Consider the following 13,119-nt stretch of genomic DNA (forward strand, 5'->3'; position numbering starts at 1 on the left):
GGAGGGGGGATCAGGATGGGGATACATGAAATCCATGGCTGATTCATGTCAATGTATGACAAAAACCACGACAATATTGTAAAGTATTTAGCCTCCAACTAATAAAAATAAATGAAAAAAAAAAAAAAAAGAATTTTCCACAGTTTGTGGTGATCCACACAAAGGCTTTGGCATAGTCAATAAAGCAGAAACAGGCACTTTTGTGGAACTCCCTTGCTCTTTTGATGATCCAAAGGATGTTGGCGATTTGATCTCTGGTTTCCCTGCTTTTTCTAAAACCAGCTTCAACATCTGGAATTTCACGGTTCACATACTTTTGAAGCCCAGCTTGGAGAATTTTGAGCATTATTTTTCTAGCGTGTGAGATGAGTCCAATTGTACGGTAGTTGAAACTTTCTTTGGCATTGCCTTTCTTTGGGATTGGAATGAAAACTGACCTTTTCCAGTCCTGTGGCCACTGCTGAGTTTTCCAAATTTGCTGGCATATTGAGTGCAGCACTTTCACAGCATCATCTTTTAGGATTTGAAGTAGCTCAACTGGAATTCGATCATCTCCACTAGCTTTATTTGTAGTGATGCTTCCTAAGGCACACTTGAGTTCACATTCCAGGATGTTTGGCTATAGGTGAGTGGTTACTCCATTGTGATTATCTGGGTCATGAAGATCTTTTTTATATAATTCTGCTGTGTATTCTTGCCACCTCTTCTTAATATCTTCTGCTTCTGTTATGTCCATACCGTTTCTGTCCTTTCTTGAGCCCATCTTTGCATGAAATGTTCCCTTGGTATCTCTAATTTTCTTGAAGAGATCTCTAGTCTTTCCCAATCTATTGTTTTCCTCTATTTCTTTGCACTGGTCACTGAGGAAGGCTTTTTTATCTCTCCTTGCTATTCTTTGGAACTCTGCATTCAAATAGGTATATCTTTCCTTTTCTACTTTGCTTTTCACTTCTCTTCTTTTCACAGCTATTTGTAAGGCCTCCTCAGACAACCATTTTGCTTTTTTGCATTTCTTTTCCTTGGCGATGGTCTTAATCACTGTCTCCTATACAATCTCATGAACCTTTGTCCATAGTTCATCAGACATTCTATCAGGTCTAATCCCTTAACTCTATTTCTCAATTCCACTGTATAATCGTAAGGGATTTGATTTAGGTCATATCTGAATGGTCTAGTGGTTTTCCCTGTTTTCTTCAATTTAAGTCTGATTTTGGCAATAAGGAGTTCATGATCTGAGCCACATTCAGCTCCTGGTTTTGTTTTTGCTGACTGTATAGAGCATCTCTATCTTTGGCTGCAAAGAATATAATCAATCTGATTTCCATTATTGACCATTATTGAGCAGTCTTCTCTTGTGTTGTTGGAAGAGGGTGTTTGCTATGACCAGTGTGTTCTCTTGGCAAAACACTATTAGCCTTTACCCTGCTGCATTCTGTACTGCAAGACAAGATTTTCCTGTTACTCCAGGTAGGTCTTGACTTCCTACTTTTGCATTCCAGTCCCCTATAATGAAAAGGACATCTTTTTTGGGTGTTAGTTCTAAAAGATCTTATAGGTCTTCACAGAACCATTCAACTTCAGCTTCTTCAGCATTACTTGTTGGGGCATAGACTTGGATTACTGTGATACTGAATTGTTTGCCTTGGAAACAAACAGAGATCATTCTGTCATTTTTGAGATTGCACCCAAGTATTGCATTTTGGCCTGTTTTGTTGAGTGTGATGGCTACTCCATTTTCTTCTAAAGGATTCTTGCCCACAATAGTAGATATAATGGTCATCTGCGTTAAATGAACCCATTCTATTCCATTTTGTTTGCTCATTCCTAAAATGTCGATGTTCACTCTTGCCATCTCCTGTTTGACTGCTTCCAATTTGCCTTGATTCATGGACCTAACGTCCCAGGTTCCTATGCAAGGACGGAACAGGTTCCTATGTAGCAGGATGGTAGGCAGTGTAGCAGTGGCTGCATGGTGCTGGAGCGGCTATGAGGAGATACCCCCACTCCAAGGGCAGTAGACAAGCCCCAGCAAAACGGTAGGAGGGGCAAATTCGCATTTAGAATCAAACCCCATTCATGCCAGGGATGCTCAGAGGGCTCAAACAAACCTTGTGCACACCAGGATCCAGGGACTGCACAGTGACAGAACTGTGTTTGAGTGTCTCCTGTGGACGTGTGGGTCAGCAGCAGACTGCCTCAGGGGCAGGGGCTCTGGGTGCAGCAGACTTGGTTATGGCATAAGACCTCTTGGAGGAGGTCACCATTAACCCCATCATAGAGCTGTCAGAACTTACACAGGGCTGGGAAACAGAGTCTTGTAGGGCACAGACAGAACTTTGTATGAACCAGGACCCAGGAAAAGGAGCAGAGTCCCCACAAGAGACTGACCCAGACTTGCCCAGGAATGTCCAGGAGTTTCCAGCAGAGGCGTGAGTCATGGTGGCCTGTTGCAGGGTTGGGGGCACTGAGTGTAGCAGTATTTGCATGGATTCTTTTGAAGGAGGTCACCATTATCTTCATTACCTCCACCATAGTTTGCTACTGCTACTGCTAAGTCACTTCAGCTGTGTCTGACTCTGTGCGACCCCATAGACGGCAGCTCACCAGGCTCCCCCATCCCTGGGATTCTCCAGGCAAGAATACTGGAGTGGGTTGCCATTTCCTTCTTCAATGCATGAAAGTGAAAAGTGAAAGTGAAGTTGCTCAGTCGTGTCTGACTCTTAGTGACCCCGTGGACTGCAGGCTACAAGGCTCCTCCATCTATGGGATTTTCCAGGCAAGAGTACTGGAGTGGGGTGCCATTGCCTTCTCCGCCACCATAGTTTGGCCCCGGGTAAATAGCAAGGAGGGAATGCAGCTCCACTCATCAATAGAAAGTTGGATTAAAGATTTACTGAGCACTGTCATGCCCATCAGAACAAGATCCAGTTTCCCCCTGTCAGTCTCCGCCATCAGGAAGCTTCCATAAGCCTCTTATCCTTCTCCATCAGAGGTCAGACAGACAGAAAAACTACAATCACAGAAAACTAACCAATCTGATCAAAGGGACCACAGCCTTGTCTAACTCAATGAAACTATGAGCCATGCCATGCAGGGCCACCCAAGATGGACAGGTCATGGTAGACAGTACTGACAAAACGTGGTCCACTGGAGAAGGAAGTGGCAAACCACTTCAGTATTCTTGCTTTGAGAACCCTATGAACAGTATAGAGAACAACCTGCTAGTTACTAGAGGGGAGAGTAGATGGGGAGGATAAAAATAGGTAAATAGGATAAAGAGGTACAAACTGTTAGGTATAAAATAAATAATTTACAAAGATGTAAGGTACAGTAGGGAAATATAGCCAATATTTATTAATAACTTTGTATGGAGTATAATATATAAACATATTGAATCACTATGTTGTATAGCTTAATATAATATTTGAATTAAATATAATTGTATAAAAAATCAAAAGAAAATATTTTTAAAAGTCTATGTGATATAAGAACATAGGGGAAGAAACTTTGGGGGAATAATACATAGTCAAGAGTAATATGCATATGCACACACAGGCAATTATTATAAATATTTAACTCATTGTACAAATTCAGTAGAAAGAGTAAAAATAGGAAGTCACACTTGTCATCTCGAAGTCCAGCCCATGCACTATAATTTGAATTATTATACCTTATTCTTATGAAATTTTAAATGTTAACCTTATCAGGGAACATCCTTTGTAAGTGTATTTCTATCTACTGCATTATTTTTGGGCTTCTCTGGTAACTCAGATGGGAAAAAAAAATCCATCTGCAATACAGGAGACATGGGTTCAATCCCTGGGTTGGAAAGATCTCCTGGAGAAGGCAATGGCAATCCACTCCAGTATTCCTGCCTGGAGGATCCTATGGGCAGAGGAGCCTGGTGGGCCACAATCCATGGGGTCACAAAGAGTCATACGTGGCTGAGCGATTGAGCGCACACACATCCATTATTTTTATCAGTGACATAATATTTAACTATATGAATAAGATACAATTTATTTAATAATTCTCCTACTATGGCCAATTAGGACAGATTGCTTCTGTATGTATTACATTTATTTTAGGGTAGGGAATATTCAAGCATGTGTAGGCTGATAAGGGCTTCTCAGGTGGCTCAGTGGTAAAGAATCCACCTGCCAGTGCAAGAGAAACAGCAGACGTGGGTTAGATTCTTCAGTAGGGAAGATCCCCTGGAGAAGGGTATGGGTATTCTTGCCTGGAAAATTCCATGGATAGAGGGGTATGGTGGGCTACAGTCCATGGGGTAGCAAAGAGTCAGACATGACTGAGCGACTGAGCACACATGCATTCATAGACTGATAAACAGTAAATTGAGGGTATAAGAAATAGTGAATATTGATGGGAGAGGGAACTAAAAGGTCAGAGGGGATAAGTGCAAGTGAAAGAATATAATGAACTTATCTGAGAAAGGAGGAAAACAAGTAGGTTTAAAGATGGAGGAGAACAATATTGAGTTAATTTTTTTCTCTATTTTCTTTTAGAAAATATTATGCCAGGATTGAGGGTATGGAACTTGAGAAGATAAAGTTTAAAACAGCTTTCAGGGACAATGGAGGCAGGATATAAAATAATCACTCAGCTGCATTGACAATTCAGCAAACACATTCTGAGAGGTAGTGCTGATATGTGGAAGGAAGAAAAATGAGTGATTTAAGCACATAAAAGAATTGAGAACAAGACATCTTTCAATGTGGATTGAAATGTTGCTCCATATTTTATAGTAGGTTTTTTACTGAGATTGTGTTTCAAGATTTTTTTAATGACTAAGATTGTGTGTTAAATAAAAGTGAGCAAACTATTCTTTTTTAAAAAAGACTTGAGAATGAAAATGGAGTTTAAATAAAGGGGTAGATAACCTACAGGGAAAATTGGCAGTAAAGAATCTGCTCTAATTTCTGACCCCATTTCTGACTGAGATTAATATTACAAAATGGCTGATGAGACTGTAAGGATAATGCAATTAATCTTGGCTTGCTTCCTAGTTTTGCTTGGATTATGTATTTAAAATAAATTTGTGAAGAGGTGCATTAAAACATAAGATTGTAAATTTATGCTAAACTGTCTCAAATTTGTACTGGAGACAATCTGCACATTTCTACAGTACACCCCTAGAGGCCAGTTGTAAAGTATTGCTAATGATTAACAAAAAGAATTTATTCTATATTCAAGAAATATTATATAGAATCAACAGGAATAGGTTACCAGCTAGATTCTTATGTGTGTGTATGGGAAGGTGAAAATGCAGGGAGTAAACAATGGTTACTGTTAAGAGTAATAGGGATATTGTAAGGGAGGAGAGGCTTTGGGAAAAGATCTAATTTTGAATCTCAGGATAACATATTCTGTATATTGAAATAAATTATTATTCTAATTTTACTAATTATTCTAATTCTAGATTGTGATTTGTCTAAATTCAGTTTCCACAGATAATTTCAGAGAAGTGTTTTTCCCATATTAGATATTAATTGAAGCAGCTTTAAAGAAACCCAGGACTTTTCAACCTTCTTGTGTACCACTTCTTGGCAGTCTTGGGTAATTAATCCATTCTTAATTTTCTAGATCAGAAACAAATCACAGTATTTTATACAGTATTCTACCATTCCAGGCCCTTTACTCAGTAACTTATTTTTGTCTTTCTGTACTTAAAGCTGTTAATGAGTATTGACAGCCTTAATTGTGATTGCTTCCAATGCTGGAGGCTACTCATTTCAACAAAGGGTTTCATTATAAACATGACATTAATAAGGGTTGTTTTAATTAAGTTATGGATAGTTTTTGGAAGTCAGTTTGTTGAAACTTGGCAAGAGAAAAGGCAAAAACGTCCAATCAGAGTTATGTGTCATGAATTCTTGGACACATAAACAAAATCAAAGTAATTGTGGGAAATATGTTGATATATCAATATTTTATATAACATATGTATATATATATATATCAGTTAATTTAGTGGTTTAAATTCTGGCTGTGCCACTTGTTAGTAGAGTTATTGTTATTTATCTCCTCTGAATTCAGTTTTCTCATCTCTAAAATGGGACTAATAGTTGATTTTATCAAGTCTACTCTGTGAATAAGTTTATAAAACAGTTTAAGTGCTCTATAAGTGTTAGATGTTATCATTTTGTTATTTCATAATCTAATCTTTACTGCATTTCTAGCCAACAACCTTGACATGGAGGATTCATATTATTTGATCTTGAATTCTTATTCCTCATTGTGTTGGTTGTTTGACATTAAAAAATGATATTTAACCTCTCAACATTATTTTCATTGTCCAAATGAATAAGTATAATTATAGAACCCCCTACACTGTTACTTATGTATGTTGTATTTCTTACTATTGCCTAAATAATTACAATCTACAAATAAGGAAACCAAGACTTAAGTACCTAGTCCATTATTCTACACTTAGTGTTTGGGAGAGCAGGGACCCAGTCCAAGCCAGTATTGTTAATACCATATTTTCTCCATTAGCATCATCAAAATCATGTCCTTGATTTCTATTCTCTCTGCCACTGTTGTTATCTTTGAGGCCTTCATCGTTTACTGGATTACTGCAAAAGCATGTTAACACCTGTCATTCATTTCCAATGCATTTTATTTTTTTCAAGGATGAATTTTGTAAAACTCAATTCTAATCATGTCACGTTTGTGATGGAAACTTTTCATTATTGAATGGTTGTCTGTTGCCCCAAGGAAATATGTATTCTAAAACATGTATTTTAAATATGTGTATTTTTAAAATATATTTGAAAGACCAACACAGATCTACTGAGTCATAATTGAGGCTGCTGTGATTTGGGAATTAAAAGACTACAGTATAAATTTTAAGCTCCTTAGAATAACATGTAAGACTGCATGATCTGGCCCTTTCCTACTTTTCTTTCATGATCCCTAACTTCCTCTATCCTTTCCCTCTAGCAATATACATGTTATTACATACACACACATACATGGAACCTACTCATCTGCAAATATGTGCATGCACACACATCCAGTTACTAGCTTGGAGCTTTGGGCAAGTAACTAAATCATTCTAGGCCTTATATTCTAATCTGAACTATGTGGATGACAAAATATTTTTTGTGAGGATTAAAAATAATAATGAAATTAAATATTTAGCAGTGTTTGATACAAAGTATGTTCTGAATTGTTATTGTTAATGTTACCATAGTTACCATAATGTTACCATACCTTAAGACATACTTTTACTTAGGAGGACATCTGTTCCATACTTGCCAATTCTAGATTTCCAAGCTAAACCTATAATTAGTAGTGGCATCAAATAGAGAGTCCTCAAACACTGAGTTGGAAAGCCTATTCTTTCACATTTCAAGCAGAATCTCTATTAAGTTGTTTCTAAAAAATGGAAAATGTTATAGTCATATACTTTGTTATATGGCAAAATGTTAGATAATTACCAATCAACTTCTTAACCATGGAGTATGCTTGTAACATTCTGATTACAAGGCTGTCTTTTCTCTGCAACCTGGCTTTCTCTCCATCTCCCACAAAGCTAATGGAAAGAGAATGAAGACTGGGAAAAAATTACTACACATTTTATGTTTTGGGTGTTTGCTAAATATGCTGCCTTGTTTTGTTCTTGCTTTGTTCTCAGGAACATTAGAAGGTCTGGAGATTTTCTTCACACAATGACAAATAAACCGAGAAGGTTCCAGAATGTGTCCTCCATTTTAAGGCAGTAACTAGAGGTGAAGGGAGAGAAAAAACATATAATTTCATTTTTCTCTTGTTTTCATACTGTATAATTTCTCTCTTACAAGAACTCTCTGAGGATATGATGTTATATTGATAGAGTTAAGTGAACCTATAATATAAGTAACAATAAACTGGTATGCAAAACACGTAACAATTAAAAATATTTCGAGACCATAGCATAAATCAACAAAGCTAAAAGTTGGTTTTTTGAAAAGGTAAATAAAATTGACAAACCGTTAGCCAGACTCATCAAGAAACAAAGGGAGAAGAACCAAATCAACAAAATTAGAAATGAAAATGGAGAGATCACAACAGACAACACTGAAATACAAAGAATCATAAGAAACTACTACCAGCAGCTCTATGCCAATAAAATGGACAACTTGGAAGAAATGGACAAATTCTTAGAAAAGTATAACTTTCCAAAACTGAACCAGGAAGAAATAGAAGATCTTAACAGACCCATCACAAGCACAGAAATCAAAACTGTAATCAGAAATCTTCCAGCAAACAAAACCCCAGGACCAGATGGCTTCACAGCTGAATTATACCAAAAATTTAGAGAACAGCTAGAACCTATCTTACTCAAACTCTTCCAGAAAATTGCAGAAGAAGGCAAACTTCCAAACACATTCTATGAGGCCAACATCACTCTAATACCAAAACCAGACAAGGATGCCACAAAAAAAGAAAACTACAGGCCAATATCACTGATGAACATACATGCAAAAATCCTTAACAAAATTCTAGCAAACAGAATCCAACAACATATTAAAAAGATCATACATCATGACCAAGTGGGCTTTATCCCAGGGATGCAAGGATTCTTTAATATCCACAAATCAATCAATGTAATACACCATGTTAACAAATTGAAAGATAAAAACCATATGATTATCTCAATAGATGCAGAAAACGCCTTTGATAAAATTCAACATCCATTTATGATAAAAACTCTCCAGAAAGCAGGCATAGAAGGAACATACCTCAACATAATAAAAGCTATATATGACAAAACCAAAGCAAACATTATCCTCAATGGTGAAAAATTGAAAGCATTTCCCTTAAAGTCAGGAACAAGACAAGGGTGCCCACTCTCATCACTACTATTCAACATAGTTTTGGAAGTGTTGGTCACAGCAATCAGAGCAGAAAAAGAAATAAAAGGAATCCAGATAGGAAAAGAAGAAGTAAAACTCTCACTGTATGCAGATGACATGATCTTATACATAGAAAACCCTAAAGACTCTACCAAAAATTACTACAGTTAATCAATGAATACAGTAATGTTGCAGGATATAAAATTAACACACAGAAATCCCTGGCATTCCTATATACTAATAATGAGAAAACAGAAAGAGAAATTAAGGAAACAATACCATTCACTATTGCAACAAAAAGAATAAAATACTCAGGAGTATATCTACCTAAAGAAATGAAAGACCTATATATAGAAAACTATAAAACACTGATGAAAGAAATCAAAGAGGACACAAATAGATGGAGAAATATACCGTCTTCATGGATTGGAAGAATCAATATTGTGAAAATGGCTATACTACCCCAAAGCAATCTATAGATTCAATGCAATCCCTATCAAGCTACCAACGGTATTTTCCACAGAACTAGAACAAATAATTTCACAATTTGTATGGAAATACAAAAAAACCTCGAATAGCCAAAGCAATCTTGAGAAAGAAGAATGGAACTGGAGGAATCAACCTGCCTGACTTCAGACTCTACTACAAAGCCACAGTCATCAAGACAGTATGGTACTGGCACAAAGACAGAAATATAGATCAATGGAACAGAATAGAAAGCCCAGAGATAAATCCACGAACCTATGGACACCTTATCTTTGACAAAAGAGGCAAGGATATACAATGGAAAAAAGACAACCTCTTTAACAAGTGGTGCTGGGAAAACTGGTCAACCACTTGTAAAAGAATGAAACTAGAACACTTTCTAACACCATACACAAAAATAAACTCAAAATGGATTAAAGATCTAAATGTAAGACCAGAAACTATAAAACTCCTAGAGGAGAACATAGGCAAAACACTCTCCGACATAAACCACAGCAAGATCCTCTATGACCCACCTCCCAGAATGTTGGAAATAAAAGCAAAAATACACAAATAGGACCTAATTAAACTTAAAAGCTTTTGCACAACAAAGGAAACTATAAGCAAGGTGAAAAGACAGCCCTCAGAATGGGAGAAAATAATAGCAAACGAAGCAACAAAGGATTAATCTCAAAAAGATACAAGCAACTCCTGCAGCTCAATTCCAGAAAAATAAATGACCCAATCAAAAAATGGGCCAAAGAACTAAACAGACATTTCTCCAAAGAAGACATACAGATGGCTAACAAACACATGAAAAGATGCTCACCATCACTCATTATCAGAGAAATGCAAATCAAAACATCAATGAGGTACCATTACACGCCAGTCAGGATGGCTGCTATCCAAAAGTCTACAAGCAATAAATGCTGGAGAGGGTGTGGAGAAAAGGGAACCCTCTTACACCTGTTGGTGGGAATGCAAACTAGTACAGCCACTATGGAGAACAGTGTGGAGATTCCTTAAAAAACTGGAAATAGAACTGCCATATGACCCAGCAATCCCACTCCTGGGCATACACACCGAGGAAACCAGATCTGAAGAGACACGTGCACCCCAAGGTTCATCACAGCAGCTGGTTTTAATAGCCAGGACATGGAAGCAACTAGATGCCCATCAGCAGATGAATGGATAAGGAAGCTGTGGTACATATACACCATGGAATATTACTCAGCCATTAAAAAGAATTCATTTGAACCAGTTCTAATGAGATGGATGAAACTGGAGCCCATTATACAGAGTGAAGTAAGCCAGAAAGATAAAGACCAATACAGTATACTAACGCATATATATGGAATTTAGAAAGATGGTAACGATAACCCTATATGCAAAAGAGAAAAAGAGACACAGATGTACAGAACAGACTTTTGGACTCTGTGGGAGAAGGTGAGGGTGGGATATTTCGAGAGAACAGCATGTTATATTTATCTATGGTGATAGACAGGTCCACAGCCCAGGTGGGATGCATGAGACAAGTGCTTGAGCCTGGTGCCTGGGAAGACCCAGAGAATCAGGTGGAGAGGAGGGTGGGAGAGGGGATCGGGATGGGGAATACGTGTAAATCTATTGCTGATTCATGTCAATGTATGACAAAACCCACTGAAAAAATAAATAAATTATAAAAAAAAAAAAAGAAAAACGATTTTAAAACCCTAAAAAAAAAAAAAATGAGTTTCATGTAGACAGAATAAGGTTTTTCTTTATCCATCATATAATCTCAGTCTTTTAACTAGATATTTACTCATGTGTGTAATATCTTTATTGATACTGTTGGTTTAAATCTACTGACTTTTCTATTTACTCTATTTTTCTTTGACCCAATCTATTTGTGCTTTGGTTTTTATTACATTATATTATGATGTGACCAAATACACTTATCTGTTTTCTTGGAGTATCTAAAGCTCTGTTAATCCAATACAGTGCAATTTGTATGTCCTATGTCATTTTTTTTTCTTTTCTATAAATTTCACTTGTTTATTTTTGTTATGTGTTCTATTTTATTCTTAAGTTTCTGTTTTCCATTAAATACTTGAACATATTAATTACATTTTCAATGGCATATTTTAATGATATCATCTGCTAATAGTAGAACCTCTGTAATTTCTGGATATGTTTATAATAAGATCTCTACTGCTAATGAAACCCATTTTTCTTCTCCTCTTTACAAGTTATTTGTTGAATTATAGACATTTTTACCTTAATATTCGTGAGTCAGAATTTGTTGTATTCATTCACAGAGTGCTGGTCTTTGTTTTGGTAGGTAGGTTAGTTATTTGGAAATAAGTTTGATCCTTTTAAGGATTAATTTTTACCAGGGCAGATTGAGAATATTTGATAGTATAAGGTTCATTTACTACCATCACTAATATGTAATATCTTGGGGTTTCTACTAAAAGCCTTGTGTATTCTAAGGTTGAAATCTTAAATGCTCCACGGACCTACCTGAGCTTGTAGAATTGTTACTCTTACTCCCCTCTAGTATATTTCTCCCAGGAAGTGGTTATATTCTCAACCTCTTACAATTTCTCCAAGTGTTTGTACAAAACGGATTTAAGTAAAACAGCTGAGGTGACCCTTATACTAGTTTGTAGAGTTCTCTTTCTTTGTTGGTTCCTTCTCTCTGGAATTCTGCCCTGTAACTTCTAGTTATTGTGGTCTCTCCAAATACCAATCTCTATCCCCTAAATGCTGTAAGAATTTAGGGGTCTGTTTTGTTTCCCCCATCTGTGGCATGGTCCGGATTACCTTTAGGCTAAAAGCTAAAGTGAAAGCATGTCTCACCTTGGATGTTTCCATTTGCTCAGGACCTACAATCCTGTGATATCTGTTTTCTGGTGTCAATGATAACTGTTTTCCAGTCTTTTACATACCTTTGTCTAGTTTTCAAGGTAGTCAAAATTCAAAGACAAAGTGAGACCCTGTTATTCCCTTATGGTTATAAACACACATATTTTAATAATGTCACTCTAAAAGTAAGCCACCACCATGGAAGATAGATAGTTGTCTTATAAGCAAAGAAGGAGTTGATAACACACACTAAGTCCTAGAAATGATTTGTAATTTGCTTAGTGTCACACAGGTAGTAAATGATGGAGTAGAGTTTAAAAATCAGTCAATCTGGAGCTCATGTTTTTAACCAAATTAGCTATTGTATTAATGAGATTTGTAATTTATTTAGAAGGGTACATTATTAGATAACCCTTTAATGCGCAGTAAAATAGTGAAGTTTTTTTAAACTTTCCTTTATACTAAATAATCAGATTTCCAGCTGCATGTTATTATATTATGTCACTAATCTAAAAGGAAGTAAGATTTCAACTTGCTTTTAAAAAGTTGAAGGTAAGCATCATTTTATCTAAACTGGAAACCCTCAATCATTCATTCATTCAATAAAGATGTATTGATCTTGGCACTGTTCTAGTATGCTGATGACAATATCCCTATAGAAAAAAGAATTTTTTTTACAATAATTTAATCAGCAACCTAAAAACTCTATAAACCCTCAGTCCTTTTTTATTTTTATTTTTTTTCCATTTTTTTTTTTCATTTATTTCTATTAGTTGGAGGCTAATTACTTTACAGTATTGTAGTGGTTTTTGTCATACATTGACATGAATCAGCCATGGATTTACATGTATTCCCCATCCCAATCCCCCCTCCCACCTCCCTCTCCACCTGATTCTTCTGGGTCTTCCCAGTGCATCAGCCCTGAGCACTTGTCTCATGCATCCAG

Source organism: Cervus canadensis, chromosome X (assembly GCF_019320065.1).
Source record: "Cervus canadensis isolate Bull #8, Minnesota chromosome X, ASM1932006v1, whole genome shotgun sequence".
NCBI lineage: Eukaryota > Metazoa > Chordata > Mammalia > Artiodactyla > Cervidae > Cervus > Cervus canadensis.